Source organism: Epinephelus lanceolatus, chromosome 15 (genome assembly GCF_041903045.1).
Source record: "Epinephelus lanceolatus isolate andai-2023 chromosome 15, ASM4190304v1, whole genome shotgun sequence".
Taxonomy (NCBI): domain Eukaryota; kingdom Metazoa; phylum Chordata; class Actinopteri; order Perciformes; family Serranidae; genus Epinephelus; species Epinephelus lanceolatus.
The window spans coordinates 30423962-30446842 of NC_135748.1; the positions used below are offsets into that span (position 1 = coordinate 30423962).

At 41.0% G+C, this 22881-nt stretch overlaps 1 pseudogene and 2 gene segments (V, D, J or C); 1 reads left to right on the forward strand and 2 right to left on the reverse strand.

Moving 5' to 3' along the window:
- The window catches only part of LOC117266944 (Ig kappa chain V-III region MOPC 63-like), a 305866-nt gene that overhangs the window by 185955 nt on the left and 97030 nt on the right, over positions 1-22881 (reverse strand).
- Positions 1-22881, reverse strand: part of LOC144466973 (Ig kappa chain V-III region MOPC 63-like) — a 215713-nt gene that overhangs the window by 176778 nt on the left and 16054 nt on the right.
- LOC144466989 (Ig lambda-1 chain C region pseudogene) lies at positions 18161-19032 on the forward strand (annotated as a pseudogene). Its single transcript, XR_013493379.1, has one exon. The product of XR_013493379.1 is annotated as an Ig lambda-1 chain C region pseudogene (transcript).

A 22881-nucleotide genomic window follows, 5' to 3' on the forward strand; every position in this document is an offset into this window, starting at 1 on the left:
AATAGTCATGGCACCATAGTATGAGAAACATCCCAATATCATGATGCTTGCGCCACCAGGCTTCAGTCTTCACAGTGTACTGTGGCTTGAATTCAGTGTTTGGGGGTCGTCTGACAAACTGTCTGCGGCCCCTAGACCCAAAAAGAACAATCTTGCTTTCATCAGTCCACAAAATGTTGTGCCATTTCTCTTTAGGCCAGTCAATGTGTTCTTTGGCAAATTGCAACCTCTTCAGCACATGTCCATTGTTGCAACAATGGGACTTTGCCAGGGCTTCTTGCCGATAGCTTGGCTTCACATAGGCATCTTCTAATTGTTACAGTACTCACAGGTAACTTTAGACCTTCTTTGATCTCCCTGGAGCTCATCATTTGTTGAGTCGTTGCCATTTTGGCTATTCTTCCATCCATTTGAATGGTAGTTTACTGTTTTCTTCCACGTCTTTCTAGTTTTGGTTGCCATTTTAAAGTGTTTGAGATCATTTTAGCTGAGCATCATTTTCAGCACTTCTTTATATGTTTTCCCCTCTCCAATCAACTTCTTAATCAGAGTACGCTGTTCTTCTGAACAATGTCTGGAATGACCCATTTCACTCAGACTTTCAGAGAGAAATTCATTATAACCAGCATGTGCAACATTTGCTGCCTTCATCCTTAAATAACGGCCACCTGTTTGACACCTGTTTTTTCACAGATTGAATGACCTCACTAATTAAACTCCACACTGCCATTATTTTGAACACGCTCCTTTCAATAAATGATTCAGTTACGCAGAATCAGCAGCGTACATGTCATGGCTCTTGAGTCCTTTAGTTTTCTATAACTGTACTACACCTACTAGTACATTATTTGCCATACAGGAATATAATTTCTACCAAAAGCAGTGACTGATCTGGTTTGTCATGTTGGACTGCTATTATTTTGAACACAACTGTACTAGTTTTGTTTTTTTGTTTTTAAATCCTGATTTCATGAACTGGGACATGAACAACCCTGTTGCAGTCTGAGGCCTGATCACTCTGAACCAAAGTCAGGGTGATAATGCTGCAAGGAATACTAGAGAAGAAGAAGTTACTGCTCCAAACTGTAAATTGTAAAAATAATAAATTGATCTTGGAAACAAAGATCACATTGAGGCTTGTGCTTGGTGAGGTTACTGTCAGCTCTGTGTTCAGTGGTCTGTGTCAGAGTCTCTTCCTCTTCAGCAGCTGCAGTCGATTCCTGCTGTAACAGCTCAGTGTCTCTGCAGTCTGACTGAGGGAGGTTTTTGTACCACCATAAATCACTGTGTGAACACCCAAGCACTGTTGATGTAGTGTGCACTTTTACAGTAATAAACTGCTGCATCTTCAGTCTGAACTCCACTGATGGTCAAAGTGAAGTCAGAGCTGCTTCCACTGCCACTAAACCGAGCTGGTGTTCCTGATTCACGTGTGCTCACATATTTTATTAGGAGCTTTGGAGGCTGTCCAGATTTCTGTTGATACCAGAACATTAAATCTCCAACACTAGAGTGTCTGTAAACAGCTTGGCTGGTCTTACAGGTGAGAGTGACAGTGGATCCTGGAGCAGATGTCACCGCTGGAGGCTGAGTCACAGTCACCTGAGCGCTGCATCCTGCAGACAAAAACAAATCATTCATTTATCAGCAGAAATCAATGAGAGAAAAGGCAGCACATCATGTTTGAAATGTTGCTGAGTGAATGAACCTGTGAAACAGCAGCAGGCCAGCGTCCAGATGAGGATGGTGATGAGAGTCATGGTGCTTGTGCTTTCTGCTGTGTTGACTGACACATCTGAGTCCTGCAGTGTTGAACTCACAGGACTATAAACCTTCTCACTTCACTGGAGGATCAGCTGACCATGCAAAGCCTCCTCTCTATGGAAATCATTTCTCTGCTCTCAACACACTCAAGGCAACGTGGGACACAAAATCAGGAGGAATACTGCTTGGATTTACACCATCTATCATCTTAATGGAAAAGAAGAAAAGATTTATATTACAAGTGCAGTTGAGGATTTAAGGACACGTTTGTCTTCACTGTGCTTGGTATGATATGTCTGTTTGTCTGCCTTTCATTTACTCACAGGGTTTAATGGAGATAAATTATATGTTAATATTGATTTTAATCTTAGTTTTCAAATCATTATTATTTAAAATGCATCATGGGTATTTGACCATGTTTTAACTGATATAAAACTGTGAAGAAAAATGACTTTTTTTACAAACAGACTGTAATCATTTCTCTGTCAGGTGTAGAAAAGTAAAGAAAAACTCAAGAAATAATCTTTATTTATACAATATTTTAATTCCATGTCATTAAATAAGTGTTGTAGATTCAGTAAAAATTAATTGTTTTTCTGTAATTATAAAAATCAGAGAGTATTTTCAGTGGATAGATGCTTGTTCACAGTGCAGGAGGTTTTTGTACGGCCACTTAATGAGTTTGTATCACTGTGGTGGACTTTTGGTGGAGGAACCAAACTGATCGTTGACTGTAAGTACCAGAGATTTTATTTCATATAATATATAACAAATATAACTTTCATCAGAAATTTAACGAGACTCTGATTTAATTCAGCGTTTGATTGTTGTTTTTTTGTAATTTTTTGAAGCTGATCTCACAATCAGAGAAGAAACTTCAAATACATAAATATTAACTTGCAAATAGTTGCGTTTTAATTTACACAAAATACGTCATTTATTATTATTTTACTATTACTGTTTTTTATTTATATTGTTTTCATGGTAACACTGAGTATTTCGCTAATGGCAAGAAAGAAAGTAACAATCAACAGTCAAATCAGACTCTGAATGCTCAAAAATTACATTTGTGGTTACAATTTCTTCATTTATGTTAAAAACATCAAATAATTTATTGAATTATAATCTGATGTGGATTCTGTTAAACACAAAGATGTTTTTCTCAGTAAATGCAGTTTATCTTTGTGTTCACGGTTCAGTCATTTTCCATGTAGTGAAAAGGAAGTGAAAGAGACAGATGACAAAGGTTTTAACTGTATTCACATGAGTGTTTCAGCTCTGTCAGTTTCAACAGAAGAAAATCATCACAGGGACGAGTTATTCACTGTCACACATTATGAAACACATATGAAGATGTCATCAATAATCATTATCAATCAAGCTTTTTAGTCTCACTTGAATCATGTGGCTGATGGTCTGATACTGAGTGATTTATGAGTGCAACAGCAGCACAAGTTATTCTGTTTGATTTGATCAAATGTAAGAAATGAGCAGGATGTGATTTTTCTTTATTACCAAGCCTTCACTCTCATTCCTTTGTCTTTTCTCCCCCCTCTCCTCCCCCCTCTCTGTCTCCTCCAGTGGGTGTGGTGCGGCCCACCCTGAGCGTCCTCCCCCCCTCCAGAGAGGAGCTGCAGCAGGACAGTGCCACACTGGTGTGTGTGGCCAGCGGGGGCTTCCCCTCAGCCTGGAGGCTGGGCTGGAAGGTGGGGGGCTGCAGCAGCTCCTCAGGGGTGTCACACAGCCTGGAGGTCCTGGGGAGGGACGGCCACTACAGCTGGAGCAGCACCCTGAGCCTCCCTGCAGACCAGTGGAGGAAGGCGGGCTCAGTGAGCTGTGAGGCCAGTCTGAATGGGCAGAGCCCTGTCACTCAAAGCCTGGACCCTGACCGCTGCTCAGAGTAGAGAAACAACAGAGTCTCTGCTAAGTCAAATTCTGCTTTTACAAACAAATCCAACCTGCTGTAATTAACATGTGATCTGCTGCCATTCTGCTTTCATGTGACTTCATGTCTTTATTTCAACATTTATACATTGTTACAGTCACATGCTGTCGTCTTTGAGGTTTTGAAACAGAAATAAATATTTCATGCACTTATGTCTGGTGGTCCTTTTTTGTTGTTTCATTTCTTGAGTGTGGATGAAGTTAAAATGAATCATTGCTGGGTTTGGTTAAATATCTGCTGCTGCATCTTTCATGGAGGAACAAAAACTGCATTGAAACCTTTTGCTGGGGAAAAGTATAGAAATCTATTATTAAAGTAAAACATGCACTGAAATAATAGAAAAAAGCATCAACACTTTAATTTAAAGAAATAAAGAACATTATTATCAAGAAAATCACAGCAGCATAAGATTTGTAGTCGTAGTTATGTTTGGCTGACTGACTTCAACATCACTGTTAAGAACATGAGTCAGAAATATTCTACTGAGAAAGGTTAGACAGGTATAGTGTTATAATATTAAAGCTGTACAGCAAACAAATGACCAAGTTATCCTGGTAATATGATAATATAATAATCATTTTGTATAAAACAAACTCTTCATACATGAGGACTGTCCAAATGAGTCCTTTTTACTGTGTTTGGTTGATTCATGTTTGAATTTGTAAAGAGCTGGAAGAACAGCAACCAAGCCCCTGAGTACCAACATTTCTGTCAGGATTACAGCAGCAGCTGGTGAAATCATAACAAGAACTGGGAAAAGTTTATGAGATAGAGTTAACAGGAATATTCAGGAACTTGTTAGTTTGGGCCCAAAGCCCAAAAATAGCATGTAGCTCCTCTAAACACGATGAGCTGAGAATCACAGGCAAAAATCTTTGGGCCGAGTAATTAGAACAAAGTTGTCACTGGCTTTGGGGTAAATGGTTTCAGATGAAAACTGTTATTTAAAAAATCATGATGTTGTGAATTTGGGCAAAAACACCTTGTTGCAACCGAAGGCTTGATCGTTCTGAACCAAGTTTAGTGTGATAACACAGCAACGACATGCTTGGTGAGGTTACTGTCAGCTCTGTGTTCAGTGGTCTGTGTCAGAGTCTCTTCCTCTTCAGCAGCTACAGTCGCTTCCTGCTGTAACAGCTCAGTGTCTCTGCAGTCTGACTGAGGGAGGTTTTTGTACCACCATAAATCACTGTGTGAACACACCACCACTGTGGTAACTCTGACAGTAATAAATTGCTGCATCTTCAGTCTGAACTCCACTGATGGTCAAAGTGAAGTCAGAGCTGCTTCCACTGCCACTAAACCGAGCTGGTGTTCCTGATGCACGTGTGCTCACCAAATATATTAGGAGCTTTGGAGGCTGTCCAGATTTATGTTGATACCAGGACATCCAACCTCCCCGACTATCTGAATAAACATCTTGGCTGGTCTTACAGGTGAGAGTGACAGTGGATCCTGGAGTAAATGTCACCACTGGAGGCTGAGTCACAGTCACCTGAGTGCTGCATCCTGCAGACAAAAACAAATCATTCATTTATCAGCAGAAATCAATGAGAGAAAAGGCAGCACATCATGTTTGAAATGTTGCTGAGTGAATGAACCTGTGAAACAGCAGCAGGCCAGCGTCCAGATGAGGATGGTGATGAGAGTCATGGTGCTTGTGCTTTCTGCTGTGTTGACTGACACATCTGAGTCCTGCAGTGTTGAACTCACAGGACTATAAACCTTCTCACTTCACTGGAGGATCAGCTGACCATGCAAAGCCTCCTCTCTATGGAAATCATTTCTCTGCTCTCAACACACTCAAGGCAACGTGGGACACAAAATCAGGAGGAATACTGCTTGGATTTACACCATCTATCATCTTAATGGAAAAGAAGAAAAGATTTATATTACAAGTGCAGTTGAGGATTTAAGGATGAGTTTGTGTTCACTGTGCTTGCTATGATATGTCTGTTTGTCTGCCTTTCATTTACTCACAGGGTTTAATGGAGAGAAATTATATGTTTATATTCATTTTAATATTAGTTTGAAATCTTTATTATTTAAAATTCATCATGGGTATTTGACCATGTATTAACTGCTACACTGCAACAGTTCATCATCTTGAGGATTATTCGGCCGTTGAAAGCCCATCTCAAAAAGTTTGACCTTGTGCTGTTTTTATGGTTCTTCTCTTCATCAAAACTCTTATTTCTTTATTCTCTCACATCACGTCTTCATTAACAGGTCTATAGCACCCCCTGCTGGCACATTGGATCAACACTGAACTCACTATGATCTGACACAATTTGATTGTTGGAGTGTCTTCATTCCTTTCATAGTCATGTATGTCTCTTGACCTGATTCAGGTGTTGCACGATAATGTGATGTTAACCTGTCTGACCTCAGTGTATTTCGGGCTGCTCAGTGTTTCAGCTCATCACCCCAACTGATCTTTCTCATCACGTTCCATGGCAATGTGACCAGAGCCTGAGCACTGGGACCGTTTCAGTCATTTTTACCAATTTGCCTTGAAGGGAGAGTAGACACAAGGTAAAAAAACAAACAAATATATTCCAAAAATGGTTGCATAAGTTGAGGACTTAGTCAGGGGGAGGGTTGCTATCGACCAGCCAAGGGGGAAATTTTAGGGGAAGACCCACTCAGGCCAATGCAAAAGAAAAAAAAGGTTACACAAACAGAGAGACAAGCAAGACTAAACGTAAAGTGCAAGGTGAAAACACAGCAACACTCAACTGTACAATAGGAGTGGATGCTTTGGGAGCTAGGCCACAGCTTGGACAGGCCCCAGTCCTCCCTTCCTTGGTCAGGGTTCAGCCTAAAAGCAAAGACAAAAACACATTAAAATGGGCAGGTGGGAGATTGCACTGTTTCCTCTACTGTTAATATAACCTTTTACAAACTATTACATGAATGAATTACATTTAAAAAAAACATAGCCCCAAGACAGAACAGCATCAGACTTACTTGGTCGAGCAAAAGGCCTGAGATGGACCATTCATGGGGTTCAGGGACAAATAGACAAACACTGTATTTACTGTAAAGATACTGTTGCTGCTAATAGGTCCCACTTTACTCTTTACATGCTTATTTGTAATAATAAGTGCTTAGACTACAGTTCACATGAGCTGGTTTAGTGCCATGTGAAGTGGCAACAGCTTACTCTGAGGAGGGGCCCACAAAGTCCACTTTGGGCCCCCAAAAGTCTAGGGCCGGCCCTTGAGTTTAGTATTGCAGGAAACAGACTCATTCAACTTCATGATGAGACTCTCATATCATATGGTTAATATAAAGCTGAAGCCAGTTAGCTTAGCTTAGCATACAGACTGGAAGCAGGGGAAAAGGGTGCCTGTCCTTTGACAAGAAGATCAGCCAATCAGCTCCTCCAAAACTCATGAGCCTATTTGATTTCTGGTTTATTTGATCTGTGCAAAGAAAACAAAGTCTCCACTGGTTACCTGTGTGTTCAGAAATACAATCTGACGCTCGACTATAAAATGAGAGCGCTGTTGTTGGAAGAAACAGAGCGTTGTTCTTCTACATGAGTTACAAACCATTAAGTTAATGACTTGTTGCTCTGCTGCTCCGTTTCCCCAGACAGAGCGCCCAGAGTATGCTCTGCTGCTCCGAGAGTGTGGTGTTCTGAATAACCGAGCGCTACTTTCTAACAGCGCTCCAACTTTACAGATGGTCCAGTTTGTGCCAGAGTGCACTCCAGCACTTGGAGTGAGGATTTCCTAACAAACCCATTGTTTCCAGTATGTACTCCTGTAAAACCACAACAAGCTGATTTTCTTCTCTGTTATTTGTGATGGTTAAACAAACATATTACATTTTAACTGGTGAGCTTTAGAGGAGCTGGGAGGTGGTTTTAGTTAACATTAGACAGAACCAGGCTAGCTGTTTACCTCTGTTTCAAGTCTTTATGCTAAGCTAAGCTAAACTGTTGCTGGTTAGCTTCATATTTAAAGGGGAAGTTCCGTTTTTTACAACCTGGACCTTATTTCTGGCATTAAATACGGTTGTTTACTCACCCAGATAAGTTTGGTGCCTACTAACCTCTGCAAAAAAAAAACAGAGGCAATTTGTAAAGACAATCCTCTTTACCACCGAAACGTTCACCTTTCTGTTTCTCACTTTTTGTCACTGAGCACTATGTAATAATAAATTCATGTTTTGCATAACAAGTGCCTCTGCTTTTTGTGCAGTGTGCGGGCCGTTCTACACAAGCGATAAGAAGAAACTAAAGAAATGTAAATTCTCATAGTTATTTACTTATCAAGCAAACAAATTCAAGGAAAATAAACAATTTATGCATGTGTGTAGGCTCCTTACTCAATCGAAAGTTGCCCATTTGGTCCTGCAGGCTTTGGCTGGGTCTTCCAGTTTACTTTCGGGACACGGTGATTGATCATATAGTCAGGTGGCTTAGCAAAATAATGGGGATGTGCTGGACAAAAGCACCAGTTTTTTTCCACATGTTCTTCATCATCATAACTTTCAATTTAGAAGGGGAGCCACTTCATCAAGATGGTGGAAAATCCAAGATGGCCGCCATGTAAAATCTATAAGTGCCAATATCTCAGTTTCTAAGCTACTTAGAAGGTCAATCTTGGTGTCAAAATACACATTTTCTGGGTCAAGGAATGCATTAAAGCTATTAGGAATATCACTAGGTGATTGTTTGTGCCAATATTAAATAATTTGTTTTGTTCCTTCACGAAAGACTGGTATTAAAATGCGCTGGAGATTGTTTCTATGTCTAATAAGATCATGCCATTATAAACGTATTTGACTTTTTAAAGAGATTGCTTTGAAACTTCTTTGTGATGTCTACATGTATCCCTAACCAAAGAGCACCTCCAAAAAAATATTTTGAGTCCAGGAATTACTCCTACCCAAACATCGTTTGAGACAACAATATGCATTTGATGAAGAAAGCTAGAGTGATGCCACTCACTCTGCACATGCTCAGTTAGACAGTTAGATGTTCAGTTATTGACACAAACTCCCAGAGAAATTTACCAGCAAGTTTTTAGGAAACAAAACAAAAAAAAAATACTTAAAACATTTCTATCAGACTATTTTTGGATGATGACACTGCTGTAAGTGGCTAGCAAGTACAGGTTAATAACTAGGCTACCTAGCTAGTTAGTTTCAGCGGGTTAGGGTTAGCCCTAACCAGTACTCAAGTTGTTAAAAAAAAAAAAAAATCAGGCTGGATGGTGGATTTTTTCACATGGGGACATAATTTGTGCTGATGACAGCGTAGAGGGTCTGCCATAGCACCACTGCTCTTACATACAGTAGTAAGGGTCAAATGCACAGGACAAGTGAAAAATCATTTCTTCTTCTACTTGGGTCAACCAATGATACTAATAATAATCAAAGTCAATTTTGCTTTTAGAATATTGAATTATAGTGTATTTTTCAAAAAAGCAGTTAGTGGTATATGATCAAATTGGTATCTAAGGGTTATTTTTTAATTGTGATTAATTAAATCATAAATTAAACAAGAACCCCTTCATGAAAAAAATGAAAAAGAAATTGGGAAAAATGTTGATCTTTAATGATACAAATACAAATATTGTAGGTTAAAATTCCCAACTTCAGGGCATGGAGTGCAAAATGAAACTTAAAATATAAAAATATATTAAAAATACAAATAATACAAAATACATAGAACTTCTAAATTCTATGGCTGCCTACCCCACTCTCCCCTATCTCATAAAAGTTTCCAGAGATTTTCATAGTCATGCTTTTTGTTCTCAACATTTCTTGCCCTTGCTTGCTGGCCATAGTTATCCTCTATGTGAAGAAAACAAGCTCATTATGGTTTTGTTAGAATGACTGAGCAGAAATCTTATGCAAGCACATGACATTACTCTTCCAGTTGATTTTTAAGAAAACTACATGTTTTCTTGATAATGCCCAACATTCAAGTGTGGATTAAAAAAAAAACCCACTGAAGATAAAATAGTTTTGGGGCTGAAAATAATTTCTCAACTTCCTTTTAATATCACTGTTTAACCCTATGGGCCCTAGGCGTTTTTGGGGTATTTTTCCTGCCTTTACTTTTAAGCTCATATCACAGTCATTGTAAAGGCTACATACACATGCTATATCTTGGGGTTTTTTCAGGACAGTCTGGGCTATCCAGATTTGCCATCACCTCATGTCCTTCTATGTGCCTGTATTTTATATTAATTTTTATATCAATGAAAAAAACAAATCCGTGTTCCTAAATTCTTACATTTTTACATGTATCTCACCATAGCAAGTTGGAAAAATATTCTGCCATATATGAAGAGGGGAGACTCTCTGGAATCTGGCAATATAAGAACCATGATGGTGGGACATTATGTCACTTCACAGCTGTCCAAAACATGTGGTTTGTGCCAGGCGGACATGATTGCCAGTATTTTTTCATTATTGCAAGAAATTCCATTGACTCATTCACAAGTCAAAAATGTGCTTTATCTGAAAGAAACATGCAATATTTACATTTAAGATCATAGAAAAATAGTAATAACATTATTCCTCACTATATAAAGTGACTGATAACAAGATCTGTATAATGGATTGTAAAGAAATTCGTCAGATTTTTATTTTGTAGACATTTGATCTGTATTTATAGCGTGATGGGATGACAGCACAATGATGTGTGTGGTATCATTGGAAAGCTCTACTCCTGCGCTTTCATGTGATGTGCGTGGCATTTCTGTGCGAGCCTGCGTTCGCAAGTAATCCATCCAAGAGTAATGTGTGTGCAAAGCTGTATGAAAGCTCTGTTATACATCATTCATTCATTCATTCATCTTCTAACCGTTTCATCCTCTTGAGGCTGGAGCCTATCCCAGCTGACATTGGGCGAGAGGCAGGGTACACCCTGGACAGGTCGCCAGACTATCACAGGGCTGACACATAGAGACAGACAACCATTCACACTCACATTCACACCTACGGACAATTTAGAGTTATCAATTAACCTAGTCCCAAATGTGTATGTCTTTGGACTGTGGGGGAAGCCAGAGTGCCCAGAGAGAACCAACGCTGACACGGGGAGAACATGCAAACTCCGCACAGAAGGGCTCCCACACCCGGGATCGAACCGGGAACCCTCTTGCTGTGAGGCATCTTCTATCTTTTTTTTTTGCTGTGAAAACATTGGACCACCGACAAGTGCTTGGTCTTGTCGGAAAGCTGCAGTTCCGCTGTTCCACGTGATATGTGTGGCTTCTCACTACAACCCACGGTTGCGGAGAAAATCCATAGAGAAGAACAGGTGTGAATTTGGACGCACTATGCGTTGTTCGGGCGCTCTCTACAGGGCACAGGCATAACATCCATGGTGTAGCTCGCTGAGATATGATATAAAAATATCTTTGCATGTGTGCCCACGCCCACAGTATTTTACTTGATATGCGTGAAACCAAAGGTAAAACTAAATGTTGAAACAGCAGTAATACCACATTCACTCAAAAAAATGACACAAGGGATGGAAAGGGGGGGATGGCAGTTTTAGAAGGGGGATGATTTCGACCGTTTTTATTTCAAGGGGGGATGCTATCCCCCCTCAACTCGAGTACTGGCCCTAACCCTAACCCTTCTGCCAATGGCTTCAAATGCATGCAGTGAGCTGGTGAAGTGTGGTTGTAAAAGCACAAGTGGTTGTGGTACAAAGTGTTCATGCAAGAAGGCACAATGGAAATGCACAGAGCTTTGCAGTTGCAAATGTGATAGATAATTGGATTATACTGTACATGCAAAAAACATTTTATAGTGTTTAAAAAGGAAGCTAATAAATTGAAGTGAATTCAACTGAATTCAAATCATTCATGTCATCCATTCCAGATGCTTTTGTTGAAAATCATGTGAATACATTCCCAGAATTAATATTTTTATTTGATCTTGGCATGAACAATTATCTAGTGACAGTGGCGTGCACAGACTTCTTGAAGGGCAGGGGCGAAAAGGAAAAAAAAGGGCACTTTAGTGTGCATTTTGGCTCCCAAGAGGGCACTTTAGCGTGCATTTTGGCTCCCAGGAGGGCACTTTAGCGCACATTTTGGCTCCCATGAGGGCACTTTAGCACGCATTTTGGCTCCCAGGAGGGCACTTTAGCGTAAATTTTGGCTCCCAAGAGGGCACTTCAGTGCACATTTTGGCTCCCAAGAGGGCACTTTAGCGCACATTTTGGCTCCCATGAGGGCACTTTAGCACGCATTTTGGCTCCCATGAGGGCACTTTAGCATGCATTTTGGCTCCCAGGAGTGCACTTTATTTTGGCTCCAAACAGGGCACTTTAGCAAGCGTTTTTCAACAATTGGGCCACTGGGGGGGGGAACTGCCCCCCCCCCCCCCCCCCCCCCCATGCTCACCACTGTCTAGTGATATTCCTAATAGCTTCAATGCATTCCTTGACCCAGAAAAATATTTTGTCACCAAAATTGACCTTCTAAGTAGCTTGGAAGCTGAGATATTGGCACTTATAGATTTTACATGGCGGCCATCTTGGAAATCCAAAATGGCCGCCTTCCACCATTGTGATGAAGCAGCTCCCCTTCTAAATTGAAAGCTATGGTGATGGAGGAGACATAAAAAAATTTGGTACTTTTGTCCAGCACATCCCCATTATTTTCACATATGTCTTTAAGCCACCTGACTAATAGAAGTGAAATCCTCTGTTGTGAGACAGTCATTTCTGGAGAAATCCAGACGTGTGACAAATATTCGGCCATGGTTCAAAAAACTAACAGTAGCAAACTTTAGTTGTAAACAAAGCCGTGCTGCGGGTTTGCGGCGATGCGCGCACCTGGATGACATCATCCAGGTCAGAGGTTAGTAGGTCAGTATAAATGACCTGGATGATGATGATAAGCAACTCTAGCGATTCATAAAAACATATTGGTGAAATGAACGAGTTTCGCGGCAGAAAATGTGTTATTTAGAGCCTCATTGTTGGTGCCCCGATCATTCCCACCATATGGATGTACGCAGCTCTTGCGGAAGCTAAATATCTTCCGAGGGACTCCTAATGACACCAGACTTATCTGGGTGAGTAAACAACCGTATATAATGCCAGAAATAAGGTCTGGGTTGTAAAAAACGGAACTTCCCCTTTAATGGACAGATGTGAGAGTGGTGTCTGTCAGCAAGTAGGCACAATGTATATTTCTGAAAATGTTTAATCTATTTTGTAAAATGGAAAAATAATATGTTTATGTGTATTTGGATTCTGGGTTACATGGACTTTAAAGATTCTGATGAGTGTGCTTGTCATAACTTTTTGACATGGATTAAAAAGGAATGTATACCAATTATATTAAATATGCCAACCTATAAATGTGAATATGTAGTGTGTGCTTGGTGAGGCTACTGTCAGCTCTGTGTTCAGTGGTCTGTGTCAGAGTCGCTTCCTCTTCAGCAGCTGCAGTCAGTTCCTGCTGTAACAGCTCAGTGTCTCTGGAGTCTGACTGAGGGAAGTTTTTGTACCACGACAAGTCACTGTGTGAACACATCAGCACTGCTTATGACATGAACACTCTGACAGTAATAAACTGCTGCATCTTCAGTCTGAACTCCACTGATGGTCAAAGTGAAGTCAGAGCTGCTTCCACTGCCACTAAACTGAGCTGGTGTTCCTGAATGTCTGATGTTTGCTGATTTTATAAGGATCGTTGGAGGCTGTCCAGATTTCTGTTGGTACCAGTACATACACTGATCACCACTACAAGTTGCAACATTTTGGCTGGTCTTACAGGTGAGAGTGACAGTGGATCCTGGAGTAAATGTCACCACTGGAGGCTGAGTCACAGTCACCTGAGCGCTGCATCCTGCAGACAAAAACAAATCAGTCATTTATCAGCAGAAATCAATGAGAGAAAAGGCAGCACATCATGTTTGAAATGTTGCTGAGTGAATGAACCTGTGAAACAGCAGCAGGCCAGCGTCCAGATGAGGATGGTGATGAGAGTCATGGTGCTTGTGCTTTCTGCTGTGTTGACTGACACATCTGAGTCCTGCAGTGTTGAATTCACAGGACTATAAACCTTCTCACTTCACTGGAGGATCAGCTGACCATGCAAAGCCTCCTCTCTATGGAAATCATTTCTCTGCTCTCAACAGACTCAAGGCAACGTGGCACACAAAATCAGGAGGAATACTGCTTGGATTTACACCATCGTTGAGTTTGTCAATCATTATTATTTAAAAGACATAATTTGTATTTGACCATGTATCCCGACTAAAAACCTTTGAAAAAAATGACGTTGTTACAAACAGACTGTAATTGTTTGTCTGTCAGGTGTCGTCAGAAGGCAAACACACACCTCTCCTTATGAAACAGAAAAAGCAGATGCAGTGAGAGTTCATCATCTTCATCTTGAGGATCATTCAGTCATTCAAAGCCCGTGGAGAAAACTTTGACTCTCTGTTCTTTTTTCATGGTTGTCTTCTTTGAAACATTCTTCTTTTTATTTCTTTATCGTCTCACATGACTTTGTCCTCATTAACAGATCTACATCGCCCCCTGCTGGCAAACTGAACCAACACTGAACTCACCATGACCTGTTATTGATTGACTTTGATTTTCTTCATTAATTGCATTTATGTCATTCTTATTATCCAGAACAAGGTGTTACATTTAGGATAATGGGAAGATAGATATATAGTGTATTTCATTTAGAATCTGCTGAGTGACTCAGCTGTTTATCACAACTACCTCATCTTTTTCACCAAACTTCACATCAACATCAAGACGTGTTTCCTCCTTAAATAAAGGATTAAAATGTTGAGTGATAAATTGGAGTTTGTTTGTTTGGTGTGCAACGTGGGTTGTTGTTTTGTGGTAATAATCTGTTTGAATGAGAAGATAAATATTGTAACAACAGTTGTGTTGATACAAGGATGAGTTTCAATGAGAGGTGAAGAGAGCAACATTGATGGAAAATGGAGGACAATGTGTGCAGCTCAGCATGAAGATGTGAGTCTATTCTTAATAACTGTGCTGCTGTTTGTGAAGGTGTTTGTGCTGTATTGAAACCCTCAGTCTCGGTCAGTGAAGGTCGTGGGAGACAGTTGGGCCTCAAGTCACAGTCAGATCAGTATCAGGCCTGAAGGAGGCCTCGAGGTCAGGCTGCTCCACCTCTGCTGTAGTTATGTTTCTCTGTGTTACACTCTGTATGTTCAACTGTGATTCTCCTCAGTCGAGCCTTCATTAAATACTGTGTGTAATCTATCAAAGTCTCTGGCAGTGTTTTCACTCTCACTGTTGACTGGTGTTTACCTGATGAAGCTCAAAAGAACAGTTCCAAACTGATTCTTTAAATACTTGATCAAACTTAATACCACTGCCATATTGTATAGAAACATGAAGCTAAAGCCAGTAGCCAGTTAGCTGAGCTGGAAGGAGGGGGACAGAGGGGACATGTCCCCAGGCAAGGACATCTTCAAAACTCATTATTTCATTTCTGGATTATTTGATGTGTCCAAAACTGAGGTCTCTAATGGTAACGTGGCAACGTCACAAAAAAGAGGGAATTCAGAAAAATATTGTTTCAGGTCATGAAATGTTTTGGCGCACAGACGTCCCCTGTAAATCCACAACACAATGAACACCATGTGATGTTGGTTTTCATAATAAACAGTTTCAAACAGATCTTGGCCTCCTCTCATTGGCTCCCTGTCAATGCAGCTCAGACTTTTAGGGGCTTCTGATGACTTAGAAAATGAAATGGGCCTGCCCCTTCACATCTGTCTGATCCCCTTAAACTTTATGTTCCATCCCATGCTGTCTGCTCTCACAGCTCCTGTCTGTCCACAGAGTTAAAAGAAGGCCACAGGGTCTTTTCTTATTAATCCTCTGGAATAACCTCATGTGGACATGGAGGCGGCTGAGGCTCAGGAGGTAGAGCAGGTCGTCCACTAATTGGAAGATTAGCAGTCAGATCCTCGGCTCCTTCAGGCCGCATGTCGAAGTATCCTTGAGCAAGATGCTGAACCCTAAATTGTGCTGTGAGAGTGTGTGAATGTGACATGTAGCCTAGTGTTCAAGTGCTTTGACTCATCTGAAGACTAGAAAGGTGTTATACAAGTGCAGGTCCATTTACCATTGACATCAGACAGTCTGACTCTGTTGAGGCCTTCAAATCCAAACTGAAAACTCATCTTTTCACCTTAACTTTTATTAAGTTGATTATTCTTTGATTAGTTCAGGCTTGTACCTGATATCATTATCCATGCAGCAAGTTGATCTCAGTCTCAATTAATCTGTTCGGACAAGTGCAAGTTAGTGAATAAGCACAATTTGGATGTTCACAATGTTGAAGTAAATTATTTTAATACTTATTGATGTTACTGTCTGTGAACAATGTGCATCATGTTGGTTTTCATTGCAATGTTTGTTTCACACTGTCTTTAAGGAGGAATTGATAGAAAACTGCATAAAAATATAAAATATGAGGATATATTAATGTGAATATGTAGTGTGTGCTTGGTGAGGTTACTGTCAGCTCTGTGTTCAGTGGTCTGTGTCAGAGTCTCTTCCTCTTCAGCAGCTGCAGTCGGTTCCTGCTGTAACAGCTCAGTGTCTCTGCAGTCTGACTGAGGGAGGTTTTTGTACAACGACAAATCACTGTGAGAACACATAAGCATCGTCTATTTCATGGTAACTCTGACAGTAATAAACTGCTGCATCTTCAGCCTGAACTCCACTGATGGTCAAAGTGAAGTCAGAGCTGCTTCCACTGCCACTAAACCGAGCTGGTGTTCCTGATTCAGGTGTGCTCACAAATTTTATTAGGAGCTTTGGAGGCTGTCCAGATTTCTGTTGATACCAGTGCAGTGAGATATCTCCGTAAACATCTTGGCTGGTCTTACAGGTGAGAGTGACAGTGGATCCTGGAGTAAATGTCACCACTGGAGGCTGAGTCACAGTCACCTGAGCGCTGCATCCTGCAGACAAAAACAAATCAGTCATTTATCAGCAGAAATCAATGAGAGAAAAGGCAGCACATCATGTTTGAAATGTTGCTGAGTGAATGAACCTGTGAAACAGCAGCAGGCCAGCGTCCAGATGAGGATGGTGATGAGAGTCATGGTGCTTGTGCTTTCTGCTGTGTTGACTGACACATCTGAGTCCTGCAGTGTTGAACTCACAGGACTATAAACCTTCTCACTTCACTGGAGGATCAGCTGACCATGCAAAGCCTCCTCTCTATGGAAATCATTTCTCTGCTCTCAACACACTCAAGGCAACGTGGGACACAAAATCAGGAGGAATACTGCTTGGATTTACACCATCTATCATCTTAATGGAAAAGAAGAAAAGATTTATATTACAAGTGCAGTTGAGGATTTTAGGACAAGTTTGTCTTCACTGTGCTTGCTATGATATGTCTGTTTGTCTGCCTTTCATTTACTCACAGGGTTTAATGGAGAGAAATTATATGTTTATATTCATTTTAATATTAGTTTGAAATCATTATTATTTAAAATAATCATGGGTATTTGACCATGTGTTAACTGATATAAAACTGTTAAGAAAAATGACTTTTTTTTACAAACAGACTGTAATCATTTCTCTGTCAGGTGTAGAAAAGTAAAGAAAAACTCAAGAAATAATCTTTATTTATACAATATTTTCATTCCATGTCATTAAAGAAGCTTTATAGATTCAGTAAAGTTTAATTTTCTCTCTGTAATTATAAAAATCAGAGAGTATTTTCAGTGGATAGATGCTTGTTCACAGTGCAGGAGGTTTTTGTACGGCCACTTAATGAGTTTGTATCACTGTGGGTCACTTTTGGTGGAGGAACCAAACTCATCGTTCACTGTAAGTACCAGAGATTTATAATTTCTACAAATAAATATTATACCAAATTTTGCTTAAGAAATGCCATAAATTATGAAATTATGATGATTATTTTATTTTTTATGCATTTTGTGTGATTCATTGAGCTTGATTGATATCACAGTTTGGAAAAAAAATCTGCAAAGATAAATATTCTTGTTGTATTAGAGATAATTTTATGGTTAAATTTACATCACAAAAGTTGAATTTCATCTTATTTTATTTTCAATTTAACTTGTGTCAAACCAAATGTGGCTGCTCAACTTGTCTGAGGGACATTTTACTGCTCAGTAAATTAATGTGTTTTCTTATTTTGGGATTTTAACATTCACACAGTTATTAAAATGAAATCTAATAGGATGTTTAAACATATAATTGAGTTTATATGTACATACAGTTAAGCTGTGGTTTTTGTTCACAGTTCGTTAGTTTAAAGTGGTGAAAAGGAAGTGAAACAGACAGATGACAAAGTCTTTAACTGGACACAGATGTTACATTTTGTTCCACCACAAAGTTTTTTACTGTCACACATTATAAAGCTGATAAAAACATTATACATAGTTATTAAACATTTAGTTTCCATGTACACATAATTAACGTTGCAATATATTGTCTATGATGTAGATATTTTTGATGAGTGCCACAGATGAAGATTTATTACTTTCGAAGCCAAAATGACATCAAGTTTTCTAATTTAGTTTTATTAGTCAAAGCCTCATTTCCTGTCATGTCTCAGCTCCTCTCCTCTGTCTGATCACAGTATGGTGCACACAGCTGATCCACAGCAGTGTTAACCTCTGTCATGTATCATAACTGTGTCATGTTCAGCTGTCTGTCCTACAGTGGAAGTTAATCTGCTCCTTGTGTGTCTCTGCTCTCCCCTCCAGCTGGCCCCATGGTCAGGCCCTCAGTCTCTCTGCTTCCCCCCTCCTCTGAGCAGCTCTCTGGGGGCTCGGCCACGCTGGCCTGCCTGCTGACTGGCTACTCTCCTCAGGGAGCCGTGGTGAGCTGGGAGGTGGACGGTACAGAGGTGACAGAGGGGGTCCTGAGCAGCTCAGAGGAGGAGAAGAGCGGACGCTACAGCAGCAGCAGCACCCTGAGCCTGAGCCAGGAGCGCTGGATGTTAGGAGAGCTGTACTCCTGCAAGGTCCTCCATCATGGCCACAGCCAGATCCAGTCCCTCCGCAGGAGCCAGTGTGAGGGCTAGAGGGACTGGCTGAAGCCCAGGACAGGAGCTGCGTGTGGGGGGAGCAGGAGGAACACACCTGCTGCTCTGATCAATCTGAGTTTGAATGTTTGTAGAGGAAACTAAAGCTTTGTGTGACAGAGAACAACACTGCTGTAAAGTGTTGGACAACAACAACTTAGAGAGTAATGTGTGGAGCTCAGCAGCTAGATGTGAGTGTGCTTCATAACTGTCATGTTGATGACTGATGTTTTTGCTAATAAAGCTTTCACTGATAAATAACTTCATCAAGTGTTTGGTCTTTAATCTCATGAAGAGCAGAAAGAAATGAAATGCTTTCATAACTTCATCTGATACTCCTCTTTGTGGGAAATGAAAAGCTTTGGATTCATCATGTAAATATAAATATCATTATTTTATCTTTGTATTTGTAAGGAACTCAAAATTATATAGTGATATGAAAAAGAATACATTTTTTATCATGAACAAAACCTCAAAAACATTTGTGGTTCAAATATGTGATCAAGCAACAGTAAACGTGAACACAACGTAATGTGGTGTTGAAACATATTTTATATTTCTAAATAAGATGAATGTTTTGTGCAGCTGTCAGTAGAGACACTGTTAAATATGTTTTGATATCAGTGAGTCCAACCAGAATGTAACTTTCCCAGCTTCCTCATAAAGAGACTGAATGAAGTGACAAGAATATAAGTTTCAAACTGTATATGGAAGAGCGTCTGTGAGTCTGTTTCAGTTTTATTTACATTCATTGTGGTTCTGCTTGATGACTCTTGAGTTGTGTTTAGTGGACCAGTTATCCTCATCACAGTCTCTTCACCAACCCTCTGCACCTGCAGCAGGCCGTTTTCACTTCAGTCAAACTGAAGGAGGTTTTTGTACGACGACAAATCACTGTGTGAACACTCCACCACCATGGTAGCCCAGACAGTAATAATCTCCAACATCTTCAGCCTTAAAGTCACTGATGGTTAAAGTGTAGCGAGAACCAGATCTACTGCCACTGAATCGAGACGGAGTTCCTGAAAAGAGAGCTGATGCACTGTATATAAGAAGTTTGGGAGCCTGTCCAGGTTTCTGAAGGTACCAACTGAGATCAGCACCAATATTTGAACTCCCTGTGGCGCTGATGGTCACAGTCCCTCCAAGACTAACAGACTTGGATTTGTCAGTCTGAGTCAGAAAATCGTTGGCTGAAGACTCTGAAATGAGAAATGATATGTGACCTTCATTAGAAATGTTAGACAGCCAACAACATGGAGCAGCATAAATCACAATGCAAAAATAAAAAATAAAAAGGACAGAAAAAGCGTTACAATTGGAATACTCCAATAATGTCAGATAGATTTTCAGAACCTCTCACCCTGACTCAGAAAACCCAACATGACAAGCAGAGTTATTGTCAACATCATCCTGATGCAGTTTTCAGTGTGAGTGCATGAAAACAGTTCAGACTCTCTGTGACATGAGAACTTAAAACTGTGAGGAGCAGTGATGCATTAAAGTCATGCAAAACACATCTGGGCACACCTGTCCATGTGAAACAGAGAGGGAGAGATGAGGTGGAGGAAGTAGAGGCTACATCTCCCTGTGGACTGATGAAGAACATGGAGAAACTTCTGACTCTCTGTTCCTCATTTCTCTGCTGTTTCAGAGGAGTAGGCCTACATCTTGCACAGGACCTGACATGTTGTGCTTGATATGAAGTGATGCTTCTTTAACATTCACTTGTGTCCTGGTCTCATGGCCCAAAACTGCAACATGGTTACCAGGTGAGCAGCCAGATGGTGACGCTGTTTCCACGTACAATTGGCATAATGGTCCAGTCAGACACTCTCTTACATGGATCCTGAAATTAAATCCTCACACACAGAATGATACGTCAGGAGAGGCAAGGTCCAAAACCAGATGCAGGAGGTTCAGGACTGACGGCAGGAGCACGTCTGCAGTCACCAGCAAAATGTGTCCCTTTGCCTCCATTATATTAAAGTGAGAGCAGTCAGTTCAAACTGGAACAGGTCCATGATGAAGTGGAAGAAGAAGCTGAGGGAAAATAAAAGAAATCAAAGTGATGAGAGGAGACTCTGCTCCTGCAGACAGCTGGCTGGGAGAGAAGCTCAGTGATGCTGGGTGGTGCAGGAGGAGGAGGAGGAGGAGGAGGAGGAGGAGGAGGAGGGGCTTTGAAACTCAGGTAATCACAGCAGGTGCCACACATCAGCAATTAGGGCTGTTAGCAGGGCTGCACCCCTGGGTCACCTGCAACCCAACACAACACACAGACAGAGAAAACAGTGTCCAAGGACATGACCTCTCACTGATTAAAGTGAAATCACCTCAAAATGAGAGTTACAGAAGCCTTTTAGTTCCTTTATTTCAGTAAAAGTAGCAACATCACGATGTTGAAATGCTCCAATACAGAGTCCTTCATTCAACCTTATTCATGTCAAAGTTTAGAAGCATCAACAAAAGCAGAATTACCTCTGTCAGTGTCATGTTGATATGTACAATAGGCCTATTCAAACTTTTTTTTTTTACATTATTGGGCAAAAATCCCATAACTTTTAAGCTCATTGTCATTTATGTGGACTCAGAGAAAACTAGACTTCTGCACCTCAGCTTTGCTCTGTTGTCAGGCTTTAGAAAATCTCACCCCTGACTGGAGACTTTTGCCAATCACGGGTCATTTCAGAGAGATGGTGCTCCTATTGACTGTCCTACAAATGTGGATGTGCCTGCACGTCCCTTTAAATGGTGAAAGCCTGATTCAGTTGTGGAGAATCCTGCAGAGAGAGTTGCTATTCCAGCATTGGCAACAAGTGCCTACATTGCAAAGCAACCCAAGAAAGTCTGACAACAAAACAAAATAAAACACATGTCAGCCTTCTGCAGACCAGAGCTAAAGGTTTACAGCTGCAGCGTCAAGCTCAAGTAATGTTAGCTAGAGCCTGGAATCACAGAGTGTCCTCCTCCTCACTCCCTGCTGCTACAGGACACCTCACTGGGAGGAGAGCAGGCATCAGCTCCAGAGACAAACCCCCAGTCAGCAGCCACAGCAACCCAAATCCAGCCAGTGCAAACCACAGCTCCAGGGGACCAGGAGTCCCGACTCCCCGCCAGATCAGCAAACTTTCTGTTGCTGTCATGACACCGGTTAAAACCAGAGCTGTTGCTGGGCACCAGCCCGCTATTGGGTTTGCACTGGCTGAATTTGAGAAGCTGCCGACTTAAAGTCCACAGCAGCTGCCCACTGCCTTCCCAGTAAAGCAGTCAACAGCAGTGGGGAGCATGGCGGAGACTGTGGGTAGCAAATTATTCTCTCATTTGTGGTCTAAAAAACAAAGAGAGAGTTCAGAAGCACTTGACCTTTGAAAGTCTGCTGCTGTTGGGGATTTTAAAGCCAAGTGACAATCAAACGCAATGTGCTTTAAGCTGATTAAATTGTAAGTCTAAGACGGTGTCTTGAGGGTTATAACAGGAAAATTGGTGCACTACTGTTTGTTTTAGGAGTGTTAACGTGTTTTAGCTTGTGCTTGGTGAGGTTACTGTCAGCTCTGTGTTCAGTGGTCTGTGTCAGAGTCTCTTCCTCTTCAGCAGCTGCAGTCGGTTCCTGCTGTAACAGCTCAGTGTCTCTGCAGTCTGACTGAGGGAGGTTTTTGTACAGCGATAAATCACTGTGTGAACACCCAAGCACTGTTTATGTAGTGTGCACTCTGACAGTAATAAACTGCTGCATCTTCAGTCTGAACTCCACTGATGGTCAAAGTGAAGTCAGAGCTGCTTCCACTGCCACTAAACCGAGCTGGTGTTCCTGATTCACGTGTGCTCACCAATTTTATTAGGAGCTTTGGAGGCTGTCCAGATTTCTGTTGATACCAGGACATACGCGCATAACCTAAAAATGCATTATATACATCTTGGCTGGTCTTACAGGTGAGAGTGACAGTGGGTCCTGGATTAAATGTCACCAGTGGAGGCTGAGTCACAGTCACCTGAGCGCTGCATCCTGCAGACAAAAACAAATCATTCATTTATCAGCAGAAATCAATGAGAGAAAAGGCAGCACATCATGTTTGAAATGTTGCTGAGTGAATGAACCTGTGAAACAGCAGC